The sequence below is a fragment of the Phalangium opilio genome, unplaced genomic scaffold (assembly GCF_054372755.1).
Source record: "Phalangium opilio isolate 3A_F unplaced genomic scaffold, DU_Popi_V2 ptg001170l_1, whole genome shotgun sequence".
NCBI classification, from domain to species: Eukaryota; Metazoa; Arthropoda; class Arachnida; order Opiliones; family Phalangiidae; genus Phalangium; species Phalangium opilio.
The window spans coordinates 3,884,816-3,899,631 of NW_028324255.1; the positions used below are offsets into that span (position 1 = coordinate 3,884,816).

A 14,816-nucleotide genomic window follows, 5' to 3' on the forward strand; every position below is an offset into this window, starting at 1 on the left:
TCGAACCACCAACCTTTCGATTAACAGCTGAACGCGCTAACCATTGCGCCACGGAAGCCCAAAAATTAAATGCTCGTCAGGTATTGTGGAAAAACTCTGACATTTTACGTTACATCTGAGACGTCACAACACTTCTCCCGGATGGGCTCGAACCACCAACCTATTGGTTAACAGCCGAACGCGCTAACCAGTGAGACACAGAAGCTCAGAAATTAAATGGTTGTTAGGTATTGTGGATAAGTTATGACTTTTTACGTTACATCTGAGACCCTACAGCACCTCTCCCAGGTGGGCTCGAATCACCAACCTTTCGGTCAACAGCCGAACGCGCTAACCATTGCGCCAAGGAAGCCCAAAAATTAAATGGTAGTCAGGTATTGTGGAAAAACTTTGGCTTTCTACGTTACATTTGAGATCCCACAACACCGCTCCCGGGTGGGCTCGAACCACCAACCTTTCGATTAATAGCTGGACGCGCTAATTATTGCGCCACGGAAGCCCAAAAATTAAATGTTCGTCAGGTATTGTGGAAAAACTCTGACATTTTACGTAACATTTGAGACGTCACAACACGGCTCCCGGATGGGCTCGAACCACCAACCTTTCGGTTAACAGCCGAACGCGCTAACCATTGCGCCACGGACGCCCAAAAATTAAATGGTCGTCAGGTATTGTGGAAGAACTTTGGCTTTTTACGTTACATTAGAGATCCAACAACAACGCTCCCGGGTGGGCTCGAACCACCAACCTTTCGGTTAACAGCCGAACGCGCTAACCATTGCGCAAAGGAAGCCCAAATATTAAAAGGCCGTCAGTTATTGTGAAAAATCCTTGACTTTTTACGTCACATTTGCGACCTCACAACACCGCTCCCGGGAGGGCTCAAACCACCAGTCTTTTGAATAACAGCTGAACGCGCTAACCATTGCGCCACGGAAGCCCAAAATTTAAATGGTCGTCAGGTGCTGTGGAAAAACTGACATTTTACGTTACATCTGAGACCTCACAACACCGCTCCCGGATGGGCTCGAACCACCAACCTATTGGTTATCAGCCGAACGCGCTAACCATTGAGCCACGGAAGCTCAGTAATTAATTGGTTGTCAGGTATTGTGGAGAAACTCTGACTTTTTACGTTATATCTGAGACCCCACAAAACGCTCCCGGAGGGGCTCGAACCACCAACCTTTTGAATAACAGCTGAGCGCACTAACCATTGCGCCACGGAAGCCCAAAAATTAAATGTTCGTCAGGTATTGTGGAAAAACTCTGACTTTTCACGTTACATCTGAGACACCACAAAACGCTCCCGGATGGGCTCGAACCACCAAACTTTCGGTTCGTCAGTTATTGTGGAAAACGTTTGACTTTTTACGTTACATCTGAGACCTCACAACACCGCTCCCAGATGGGCTCGAACCACCAACCTATTGGTTAACAGCCGAACGCGCTAACCATTGAGCCACGGAAGTTCAGAAATTAATGTTTGTCCCGTATTGTGAAAAAGTTTTGACTTTTTACGCTACATCTGAGACCCCACAACACCTCTCCTGGGTGGGCTCGAAACACCAACCTTTCGGTTAACTGCTGAACGCGCTAACCATTGCGCCACGGCAGCCCAAATATTAAATGGTCGTCAGGTATTGTGGAAAAACCTCGACTTTTTACGTCACATCTGAGACATCACAACACCGCTCCCGGGTGCGCTCGAACCACCAACCTATTGGTTAACAGCTGAACGCGCTGACCATTGCGCCACTGAAGCCCAAAAATTAAATTTTCGTCAGGTATTGAGGTAAAACTTTGACTTTTTACCTCTCCGAGTGACGTATGTCACGGAGAGGTTCTAATTTCGACGTGTGTGTGTGTCTGTGTGTGTGTGTGTGTGTCTGTTGTTACACCCACGTGACCGCGTTCGCAGTTTCCAAATCGGAGCAAACGTGTTCGCCATTTCCGAACTGCTTTCACAGTCACGGAAATGGCTCCTTTACTTGAGTTCTCACACCACCATCTTCTCGTCTCTGTCCATCCCACTTGGACACCAGTCTGTACTTACTGGCTTCTAATCACCACCATCTTTTGGTCTTCGTCCATCCCACATGGACACCAGTCTGCATTCATTGGCTTCTAATCACCACCATCTTCTGGTCTTCGTCCATTCCACTTGGACACCAGTCTGTACATACTGGCTTCTAATCACCACCATCTTTTGGTCTTCGTCCATCCCACATGGACACCAGTCTGTACATACTGGCTTCTAATCGCCACCATCTTTTGGTCTTCGTCCATCCCACATGGACACCAGTTTGTACATACTGGCTTCTAATCACCACCATCTTCTGGTCTTCGTCCATTCCACTTGGACACCAGTCTGTACACCTGGCTTCTACTCCATCGTCATCGTTGCGTTTAAGACATTCGCGGCGATCAGCTAGGGTTACGAGAAACGTCTAGCCTCCCTAGGGTGGGTTGTCCACCAAAGGTTTTCGCAATTGCGGTTGTTCTTGCTTTTAGCTGTAGTTCGACACCCTTATATACTACCTATTTGAGTAAGGTAATGCAACCGGCGTATGCTTCATTTCAAACGCCAATATTAGTCAAGTCTCTCAAGAATGTCTAATTGTTCTTTATCAACGCGATGTAACGCTCAATAAGGCGAACAACTAACGAAGAAAATATTTAATATTAATTATATTTATTTTAATATTTAAGATAATCTTGTTTCTCAACTCAAAATTAAAACGGAAAGAGTTAAAAAGCAGTCTATGTTTTAGTCTGTGTATGTCCGTCCGTTAGTGCATCGCGTTAGCAGTTCGCTTTGTTTTGTGGAAAGAAATCCTACAAAACCTTAATATTTGGTTTTCTCATAATGTATAATTAATATATGGAAATATTTTTCGTAATTTCGATGCCTTTAGTGGTTTTGTAGCTATAAAGCTCTGTTTCATTTTGATATCCCAAGAACTTTTTTTAATATTATTATTTGAAATCGATGTTTATATATTACTTAAGCTATACTACATCTGTTTATAGCATAATCCTTTCTAAAGTGATTTCAAGAAGAACGTTACTATATTGGTCAAATGAAGTTTCATTTGTCAATAGGCCTAGTGAACCATAAAGTAAACGCTAGGTTTTCGTTTCTGTAATGCAGAGACATTAACGGTTCAGAGTGAGCCGAAAGTTAATTACACTTTTAAATAATCAGGCTAAGATTTTATAATCATGGTGGAAGTCTGGGCCGCGTTGAGCAGAGCTCAGCGCTGTTAGCAGTGTCTTACAGAACGGGATTTTGGTTATGAATTTTGACGGCACGGTGCTCAGCGTTGAGCCAGCGCGGTCACCAAAGAAAATAGTCGGGTTTTTGGATAACGTGACGTAAAACGCGTAGTTCTCAGCTTGGCGAAAAAAACATGGAGGAATTAATACAAATAGCTCTTGCTGATTCTGATCATAGAGACTAGAAACCCCAAGGAGTGGCAGGAATGCCTCAACTTGTTGCCCTTTTTCATGGTACACGCAATGGGTACACGGCGACTTCCGCTAAGCAAAATTAAACGGGCCGGAAGCTCTCATGTACCAATTTATGAGCAACATATTATTTGCGCTTGTAGAGCGGGGGACCTGCCACTCCTTGGGGTTTCTAGTCTCTATGTTCTGATGGGACTATAGCTATTTATTTGACGTGAAACCAGTTGATCACGCGAGAATTTTAAGAGATATGTTAGTTTCTATGTTTAATTATAAAAGTTGTTCTTATCTATCTCCATAAATATGTTATCATACAATTTTTGTTAAGCCTTTGTACCGTGCACGCTTTATTGCGCTAGCTTCATTTTTAAAACACCGATGACCGGAGAAAAGCTATGACGACAGATCTCACCGGTAAACGTTTTCCAAAATCCGCTGTCTTTTTTGGTGAGCTCTGCTGAACGCAGCCCAGATCAGTGAAAGGTCTGATCGTAATCGGATTATAGCTTCGTGTTATCATGATTTTAATGGTGCACGTTTACTTTCAGTGTGTGTAGCCACAAATTAGCTTTGGTGTTATGTAACTTTAATCGTCATGTTGACAAACTAAGAAAATTGTTGAGGTGAAAGGAGAGGATAGTGTTTACATGGCAACCCTGTTGTGAATATGGCTTTGAACATAGAGGGTATACAGTTGAGGAGTAGCAAATTGGGCCTTTACAAACACGTAAAGGTAATATCCCTCCAAAGTTTTATCTCTTCATTTCCCGTTTTTCCCCCATCGGATGATTTTAATGTGTACAAGTATATACTTATTGGATGTAAAATGTCGTCTGATTTACAGTATATTTTCTATGCTTTGTATACTGCTTTAATATTTCATAAATTTTAACTTCAGTATTTGTTCATAAAAAAAAATAAACATTTCCCTAACTGGGTAAATAAGTTTGTAGGTAGTCCTTCTCTTGACTCGGAGAGGTAATATTTTGGTTTTCCCAACTTGTTACTTCACATCTGAGACCACACAACACCGCTCCCGGATGGGCTCGAACCACCAACCTTTCGATTAACAGCTGAACGCGCTAACCATTGCGCCACGGAAGCCCAAAAATTAAATGCTCGTCAGGTATTGTGGAAAAACTCTGACATTTTACGTTACATCTGAGACGTCACAACACTTCTCCCGGATGGGCTCGAACCACCAACCTATTGGTTAACAGCCGAACGCGCTAACCAGTGAGCCACAGAAGCTCAGAAATTAAATGGTTGTTAGGTATTGTGGATAAGTTATGACTTTTTACGTTACATCTGAGACCCTACAGCACCTCTCCCAGGTGGGCTCGAATCACCAACCTTTCGGTCAACAGCCGAACGCGCTAACCATTGCGCCAAGGAAGCCCAAAAATTAAATGGTAGTCAGGTATTGTGGAAAAACTTTGGCTTTCTACGTTACATTTGAGATCCCACAACACCGCTCCCGGGTGGGCTCGAACCACCAACCTTTCGATTAATAGCTGGACGCGCTAATTATTGCGCCACGGAAGCCCAAAAATTAAATGTTCGTCAGGTATTGTGGAAAAACTCTGACATTTTACGTAACATTTGAGACGTCACAACACGGCTCCCGGATGGGCTCGAACCACCAACCTTTCGGTTAACAGCCGAACGCGCTAACCATAGCGCAACGGAAGCCCAAAAATTAAATTTTCGTCAGGTATTGAGGTAAAACTTTGACTTTTTACTTCACATCTGAGACCACGCAACACCGCTCCCGGATGGGCTCGAACCACCAACCTTTCGATTAACAGCTGAACGCGCTAACCATTGCGCCACGGAAGCCCAAAAATTAAATGCTCGTCAGGTATTGAGGTAAAACTTTGACTTTTTACTTCACATCTGAGACCACACAACACCGCTCCCGGATGGGCTCGAACCACCAACCTTTCGATTAACAGCTGAACGCGCTAACCATTGCGCCACGGAAGCCCAAAAATTAAATGCTCGTCAGGTATTGTGGAAAAACTCTGACATTTTACGTTACATCTGAGACGTCACAACACCGCCCCCGGGAGGACTCGAACCACCAACCTATTGGTTAACAGCCGAACGCTCTAACCATTGAGCCACGGAAGCCCAAAAATTAAATGCTCGTCAGGTATTGTGGAAAAACTCTGACATTTTACGTTACATCTGAGACGTCACAACACTTCTCCCGGATGGGCTCGAACCACCAACCTATTGGTTAACAGCCGAACGCGCTAACCAGTGAGCCACAGAAGCTCAGAATTTAAATGGTTGTTAGGTATTGTGGATAAGTTTAGACTTTTTACGTTACATCTGAGACCCTACAGCACCTCTCCAAGGTGGGCTCGAACCACTAACCTTTCGGTCAACAGCCGAACGCGCTAACCATTGCGCCAAGGAAGCCCAAAAATTAAATGGTAGTCAGGTATTGTGGAAAAACTTTGGCTTTCTACGTTACATTTGAGATCCCACAACACCGCTCCCGGGTGGGCTCGAACCACCAACCTTTCGATTAATAGCTGGACGCGCTAATTATTGCTCCACGGAGGCCCAAAAATTAAATGTTCGTCAGGTATTGTGGAAAAACTCTGACATTTTACGTAACATTTGAGACGTCACAACACGGCTCCCGGATGGGCTCGAACCACCAACCTTTCGGTTAACAGCCGAACGCGCTAACCATTGCGCCACGGACGCCCAAAAATTAAATGGTCGTCAGGTATTGTGGAAGAACTTTGGCTTTTTACGTTACATTAGAGATCCAACAACAACGCTCCCGGGTGGGCTCGAACCACCAACCTTTCGGTTAACAGCCGAACGCGCTAACCATTGCGCAACGGAAGCCCAAATATTAAAAGGTCGTCAGTTATTGTGGAAAATCCTTGACTTTTTACGTCACATTTGCGACCTCACAACACCGGTCCCGGGAGGGCTCAAACCACCAGTCTTTTGAATAACAGCTGAACGCGCTAACCATTGCGCCACGGAAGCCCAAAATTTAAATGGTCGTCAGGTGCTGTGGAAAAACTATGACATATTACGTTACATCTGAGACCTCACAACACCGCTCCCGGATGGGCTCGAACCACCAACCTATTGGTTATCAGCCGAACGCGCTAACCATTGAGCCACGGAAGCTCAGTAATTAATTGGTTGTCAGGTATTGTGGAGAAACTCTGACTTTTTACATTATATCTGAGACCCCACAAAACGCACCCGGAGGGGCTCGAACCACCAACCTTTTGAATAACAGCTGAGCGCACTAACCATTGCGCCACGGAAGCCCAAAAATTAAATGTTCGTCAGGTATTGTGGAAAAACTCTGACTTTTCACGTTACATCTGAGACACCACAAAACGCTCCCGGATGGGCTCGAACCACCAAACTTTCGGTTCGTCAGTTATTGTGGAAAACGTTTGACTTTTTACGTTACATCTGAGACCTCACAACACCGCTCCCAGATGGGCTCGAACCACCAACCTATTGGTTAAAAGCCGAACGCGCTAACCATTGAGCCACGGAAGTTCAGAAATTAAATGTTTGTCCCGTATTGTGAAAAAGTTTTGACTTTTTACGCTACATCTGAGACCCCACAACACCTCTCCTGGTTGGGCTCGAAACACCAACCTTTCGGTTAACTGCTGAACGCGCTAACCATTGCGCCACGGAAGCCCAAATATTAAATGGTCGTCAGGTATTGTGGAAAACCCTCGACTTTTTACGTCACATCTGAGACATCACAACACCGCTCCCGGGTACGCTCGAACCACCAACCTTTTGAATAACAGTTGAGCGCGCTAACCATTGCGCCACGGAAGCCCAAAAATTAAATGTTCGTCAGGTATTGTGGAAAAACTCTGACTTTTTACGTCACATCTGAGACATCACAACACCGCTCCCGGGTACGCTCGAACCACCAACCTTTCGGTTAACAGCCGAACGCGCTAACCATTGCGCCACGGAAGCCCAAATATTAAATGGTCGTCAGGTATTGTGGAAAACCCTCGACTTTTTACGTCACATCTGAGACATCACAACACCGCTCCCGGGTACGCTCGAACCACCAACCTTTTGAATAACAGTTGAGCGCGCTAACCATTGCGCCACGGAAGCCCAAAAATTAAATGTTCGTCAGGTATTGTGGAAAAACTCTGACTTTTTACGTCACATCTGAGACCTCACAACACCGCTCCCGGATGGGCACGAACCACCAACCTTTCGGTTCATAGCCGAACGCGCTAACCAATGCGCCACGGAAACCCAAAAATTCAATCGTCGTCAGGTATTGTGGAAAAACTTTGGTTTTTACGTTACATTACAGATCCCACAACACCACTCCCGGGTGGGCTCGAACCACTAACCTTTCGATTAACAGCTGGACGCGCTAATTATTGCGCCACGGAAGCCCAAAAATGAAATGTTCGTCAGGTATTGTGGAAAAACTTCGACATTTTACGTAACATCTGAGACGTCACAACACCGCTCCCGGATGTGCTCGAACCACCAACCTCTCGGTTAACAGCTGGACGCGCTAATTATTGCGCCACGGAAGCCCAAAAATGAAATGTTCGTCAGGTATTGTGGAAAAACTCCGACTTTTTACTTCACATCTGAGACCTCACAACACCGCTCCCGGATGGGCTCGAACCACCAACCTTTCGATTAACAGCTGAACGCGCTAACCATTGCGCCACTGAAGCCCAAAAATTAAATGCTCGTCAAGTATTGTGGAAAAACTCTGACATTTTACGTTACATCTGAGACGTCACAACACCGCTCCCGGGAGGGCTCGAACCACCAACCTATTGGTTAACAGCCGAACGCTCTAACCATTGAGCCACGGAAGCCCAAAAATTAAATGTTCGTCAGGTATTGTGGAAAAACTCTGACATTTTACGTTACATCTGAGACGTCACAACACTTCTCCCGGATGGGCTCGAACCACCAACCTATTGCTTAACAGCTGAACGCGCTAACCATTGAGCCACGGAAGCCCAAAAATTAAATGTTCGTCAGGTATTGTGGAAAAACTCTGACATTTTACGTTACATCTGAGACGTCACAACACTTCTCCCGGATGGGCTCGAACCACCAACCTATTAGTTAACAGCCGAACGCGCTAAACATTGAGCCACGGAAGCTCAGAAAATAAATGGTTATCATGTATTACGGAAAAAGTTTGACTTTTCACGTTACATCTGAGACGTCACAACACCGCTCCCGGGAGGGCTCGAACCACCAACCTATTGGTTAACAGCCGAACGCTCTAACCATTGAGCCACGGAAGCCCAAAAATTAAATGTTCGTCAGGTATTGTGGAAAAACTCTGACATTTTACGTTACATCTGAGACGTCACAACACTTCTCCCGGATGGGCTCGAACCACCAACCTATTGCTTAACAGCTGAACGCGCTAACCATTGAGCCACGGAAGCCCAAAAATTAAATGTTCGTCAGGTATTGTGGAAAAACTCTGACATTTTACGTTACATCTGAGACGTCACAACACTTCTCCCGGATGGGCTCGAACCACCAACCTATTAGTTAACAGCCGAACGCGCTAAACATTGAGCCACGGAAGCTCAGAAAATAAATGGTTATCATGTATTACGGAAAAAGTTTGACTTTTCACGCTACATCTGAGACCTCACAACACCGCTCCCGGATGGGCTCGAACCACCAACCTTTCGGTTAACAGCCGAACGCGCTAACCATTGCGCCACGGACGCCCAAAAATTAAATGGTCGTCAGGTATTGAGGTGAAACTTTGACTTTTCACATCTGAGACCTCACAACACCGCTCCCGGGTGGGCTCGAACCACCAACCTATTGGTTAACAGCCGAACGCGCTAACAATTGAGCCACGGAAGCTCGGAAAATAAATGGTTATCACGTATTATGGAAAAAGTTTGACTTTTCACGCTACATCTGAGACCTCACAACACCGCTCCCGGATGGGCTCGAACCACCAACCTTTCGATTAACAGCCGAACGCGCTAACCATTGCGCAACGGAAGCCCAAATATTAAAAGGTCGTCAGGTATTGTGGAAAATCCTTGACTTTTTACGTCACATCTGAGACCTCACAACACCGCTCCCGGGAGGGCTCAAACCACCAGTCTTTTGAATAACAGCTGAACGCGCTAACCATTGCGCCACGGAAGCCCAAAATTTAAATGGTCGTCAGGTGCTGTGGAAAAACTATGACATTTTACGTTACATCTGAGACCTCACAACACCGCTCCCGGATGGGCTCGAATCACCAACCCATTGGTTAACAGCCGAACGCGCTAACCATTGAGCCACGGAAGCTCAGTAATTAAATGGTTGTCAGGTATTGTGGAGAAACTCTGACTTTTTACGTTACATCTGAGACCCCACAAAACGCTCCCGGAGGGGCTCGAACCACCAACCTTTTGAATAACAGCTGAGCGCACTAACCATTGCGCCACGTAAGCCCAAATATTAAATGGTCGTCAGGTATTGTGGAAAAACTATGACATTTTACGTTACATCTAAGACCTCACAACACCGCTTTCGGGTGGGCTCGAACCACCAACCTTTCGGTTAACAGCCGAACGCGCTAACCATTGCGCAACGGAAGCCCAAATATTAAATGGTCGTCAGGTATTGTGGAAAAACCTCGACTTTTTACGTTACATCTGAGACGTCACAACACTTCTCCCGGATAGGCTCGAAAAACCAACCAATTGGTTAACAGCCGAACGCGCTAACCATTGAGCCACGAAAGCTCAGAAAATAAATGGTTGTCACGTATTGTGGAAAAGTTTTGTCTTTTTACGCTACATATGAGACCCAACAACACCTCTCCCGGGTGGCCTCGAACCACCAACCTTTCGATTAACAGCTGAACGCGCTAACCATTGCGCCACGCAAGCCCAAAAATTAAATGTTCGTCAGATATTGTGGAAAAACTCTGACATTTTACGTTACATCTGAGACGTCACAACACTTCTCCCGGATAGGCTCGAAAAACCAACCAATTGGTTAACAGCCGAACGCGCTAACCATTGAGCCACAGAAGCTCAGAAATTAAATGGTTGTTAGGTTTTGTGGATAAGTTATGACTTTTTACGTTACATCTGAGACCCTACAACACCTCTCCCAGGTGGGCTCGAACCACCATCCTTTCGGTTAACAGCCGAACGCGCTAACCATTGCGCCAAAAATGAAATGGTCGTCAGGTATTGTGGAAAAACTTTGGCTATTTACGTTACATTTGAGATCCCAAAACACCGCTCCCGGGTGGGCTCGAACCACCAACCTATTGCTTAACAGCCGAACGCGCTAACCATTGAGCCACGGAAGCTCAGAAAATAAATGGTTATCACGTATTATGGAAAAAGTTTGACTTTTCACGCTACATCTGAGACCTCACAACACCGCTCCCGGATGGGCTCGAACCACCAACCTTTCGATTAACAGCCGAACGCGCTAACATTGAGCCACGGAAGCCCAAAAATTAAATGTTCGTCAGGACAATAAATAAAAATGTACCTCGATTTTTAATAACATTTTCAAAATCGACGTTTCACGGCCAAAGAAGCATATTTTGAGTATTTCTTCACTATTTTCAAATATAACCACTGAAACCATTATTTTTACACTTTTTGCTTTAATTCAAGCAATGTAACGATATTCATTCAAAAAACTGTTAAAATTCAATTTTCAATAAGAAATCGTATTCACGGATTTTGTGTCTTGAAGAAGAAAAACCTGCGATTTTTTCGGTACTTTTTTGAATGCATTTTTTTCTGGAGAAATCTTTGACCGAATTCAGCTTAATTCCCTATAAAACACTAATTAAAAGTGATTTCATCTCCAGAAAAAAAAATTTCTCCAGAAAAAAAAGCATTCAAAAAAGTACCGAAAAAATCGCAGGTTTTTCTTCTTCAAGATACAAAATCCGTGACAACGATTTCTTATTGAAAAATTTAATTTTAACAGTTTTTTGATTGAATATCGTTACATTTGCTTGAATTAAAGCAAAAAGTATAAAAATAATGGTTTCAGTGAATATATTTGTAAATAGTGAAGAAATACTCAAAATATGCTTCGTTGGCGGCGAAACGTCGATTTTTAAAATGTTATTAAAAATCGAGGTACATTTTTAATTATTGTTCAATCGAGATGAAATCACTTTTAATGAGTGTTTTATAGGGAATTAAGCTGAATTCGGTCAAAAATTTCTCCAGAAAAAAATGCATTCAAAAGTGTACCGAAAAAATCGCATGTTTTTCTTCTTCAAGATACAAAATCCGTGACAACGATTTCTTATTGAAAAATTTAATTTTAACAGTTTTTTGATTGAATATCGTTACATTTGCTTGAATTAAAGCAAAAAGTATAAAAATAATGGTTTCAGTGAACATATTTGAAAATAGTGAAGAAATACTCAAAGTATGCTTCTTTGGCCGTGAAACGTCGATTTTGAAAATGTTATTAAAAATCGAGGTAAATTTTTAATTATTGTTAAATCGAGATGAAATCACTTTCAATGAGTGTTTTATAGGGAATTAAGCTGAATTCGGTCAAAAATTTCTCCAGAAAAAAATGCATTCAAAAGTGTACCGAAAAAATCGCATGTTTTTCTTCTTCAAGATACAAAATCCGTGACAACGATTTCTTATTGAAAAATTGAATTTTAACAGTTTTTTGAATGAATATCGTTACATTTGCTTGAATTAAAGCAAAAAGTATAAAAATAATGGTTTCAGTGGTTATATTTCAAAATAGTGAAGAAATACTCAAAATATGCCTCTTTGGCCGTGAAACGTCGATTTTGAAAATGTTATTAAAAATCGAGGTACATTTTTATTTATTGTTCAATCGAGATGAAATCACTTTTAATGAGTGTTTTATAGGGAATTAAGCTGAATTCGGTCAAAAATTTCTCCAGAAAAAAATGCAATCAAAAGTGTACCGAAAAAATCGCATGTTTTTTTTCTTCAAGATACAAAATCCGTGACAACGATTTCTTATTTAAAATTGAATTTTAACAGTTTGTTGAATGAATATCGTTACATTTGCTTGAATTAACGCAAAAATTACAAAAATAATGGTTTCAGTGGTTATATTTGAAAACAGTGAACAAATACTCAAAATGTTTTTCTTAGGCCGAGTTACGTCGATTTTGAAAATGTTATTAAAAATCGAGGTACATTTTTATTTATTGTTCAATCGAGATGAAATCACTTTTAATGAGTGTTTTATAGGGAATTAAGCTGAATTCGGTCGAAAATTTCTCCAGAAAAAAATGTATTCAAAAAAGTACCGAAAAAATCGCATGTTTTTCTTCTTCAAGATACAAAATCCGTGACAACGATTTCTTATTGAAAAATTTAATTTTAACAGTTTTTTGATTGAATATCGTTACATTTGCTTGAATTAAAGCAAAAAGTATAAAAATAATGGTTTCAGTGAATATATTTGTAAATAGTGAAGAAATACTCAAAATATGCTTCGTTGGCGGCGAAACGTCGATTTTTAAAATGTTATTAAAAATCGAGGTACATTTTTATTTATTGTTCAATCCAGATGAAATCACTTTTAATGAGTGTTTTATAGGGAATTAAGCTGAATTCTGTCAAAAATTTCTCCAGAAAAAAATGCATTCAAAAAAGTACCGAAAAAATCGCATGTTTTCCTTCTTCAAGATACAAAATCCGTGACAACGATTTCTTATTGAAAAATTTAATTTTAACAGTTTTTTGATTGAATATCGTTACATTTGCTTGAATTAAAGCAAAAGGTATAAAAATAATGGTTTCAGTGAATATATTTGTAAATAGTGAAGAAATACTCAAAATATGCTTCGTTGGCGGTGAAACGTCGATTTTTAAAATGTTATTAAGAATCGAGGTACACTTTTAATAATTGTTCAATCGAGATTAAATCACTTTTAATGAGTGTTTTATAGGGAATTAAGCTGATTTCGGTCAAACATTTCTCCAGAAAAAAATGCATTTAAAAGTGTACCGAAAAAATCGCATGTTTTTTTTCAAGATACAAAATCCGTGACAACGATTTCTTATTTAAAATTGAATTTTAACAGTTTGTTGAATGAATATCGTTACATTTGCTTGAATTAACGCAAAAATTACAAAAATAATGGTTTCAGTGGTTATATTTGAAAATAGTGAACAAATACTCAAAATGTTTTTCTTAGGCCGAGTTACGTCGATTTTGAAAATGTTATTAAAAATCGAGGTACATTTTTATTTATTGTTCAATCGAGATGAAATCACTTTTAATGAGTGTTTTATAGGGAATTAAGCTGAATTCGGTCAAAAATTTCTCCAGAAAAAAATGCATTCAAAAGTGTACCGAAAAAATCGCATGTTTTTTTTCTTCAAGATACAAAATCCGTGACAACGATTTCTTATTTAAAATTGAATTTTAGCAGTTTGTTGAATGAATATCGTTACATTTGCTTGAATTAAAGCAAAAAGTATAAAAATAATGGTTTCAGTGGTTATATTTGAAAATAGTGAACAAATACTCAAAATGTTTTTCTTAGGCCGAGTTACGTCGATTTTGAAAATGTTATTAAAAATCGAGGTACACTTTTATTTATTGTTCAATCGAGATGAAATCACTTTTAATGAGTGTTTTATAGGGAATTAAGCTGAATTCGGTCAAAAATTTCTCCAGAAAAAAATGTATTCAAAAAAGTACCGAAAAAATCGCATGTTTTTCATCTTCAAGATACAAAATCCGTGACAACGATTTCTTATTGAAAAATTTAATTTTAACAGTTTTTTGATTGAATATCGTTACATTTGCTTGAATTAAAGCAAAAAGTATAAAAATAATGGTTTCAGTGAATATATTTGTAAATAGTGAAGAAATACTCAAAATATGCTTCGTTGGCGGCGAAACGTCGATTTTTAAAATGTTATTAAAAATCGAGGTACATTTTTAATTATTGTTCAATCGAGATGAAATCACTTTTAATGAGTGTTTTATAGGGAATTAAGCTGAATTCGGTCAAACATTTCTCCAGAAAAAAATGCATTTAAAAGTGTACCGAAAAAATCGCATGTTTTTTTTTCAAGATACAAAATCCGTGACAACGATTTCTTATTGAAAAATTTAATTTTAACAGTTTTTTGATTGAATATCGTTACATTTGCTTGAATTAAAGCAAAAAGTATAAAAATAATGGTTTCAGTGAACATATTTGAAAATAGTGAAGAAATACTCAAAGTATGCTTCTTTGGCCGTGAAACGTCGATTTTGAAAATGTTATTAAAAATCGAGGTAAATTTTTAATTATTGTTAAATCGAGATGAAATCAC

At 40.8% G+C, this 14,816-nt stretch overlaps 3 non-coding genes across 3 annotated transcripts; all 3 read right to left on the reverse strand.

Moving 5' to 3' along the window:
- Positions 1 to 1,012: 1,012 nt before the first annotated feature.
- On the reverse strand, positions 1,013 to 1,085 carry TRNAI-GAU (transfer RNA isoleucine (anticodon GAU)). The gene has a single exon. It is a non-coding gene; the product is annotated as a tRNA-Ile (tRNA).
- A 5,475-nt stretch (positions 1,086 to 6,560) lies between these two features.
- Positions 6,561 to 6,633, reverse strand: TRNAI-GAU (transfer RNA isoleucine (anticodon GAU)). The gene has a single exon. It is a non-coding gene; the product is annotated as a tRNA-Ile (tRNA).
- Positions 6,634 to 7,682: 1,049 nt separating this feature from the next.
- On the reverse strand, positions 7,683 to 7,755 carry TRNAH-AUG (transfer RNA histidin (anticodon AUG)). The gene has a single exon. It is a non-coding gene; the product is annotated as a tRNA-His (tRNA).
- Between the last annotated feature and the right edge of the window lie 7,061 nt (positions 7,756 to 14,816).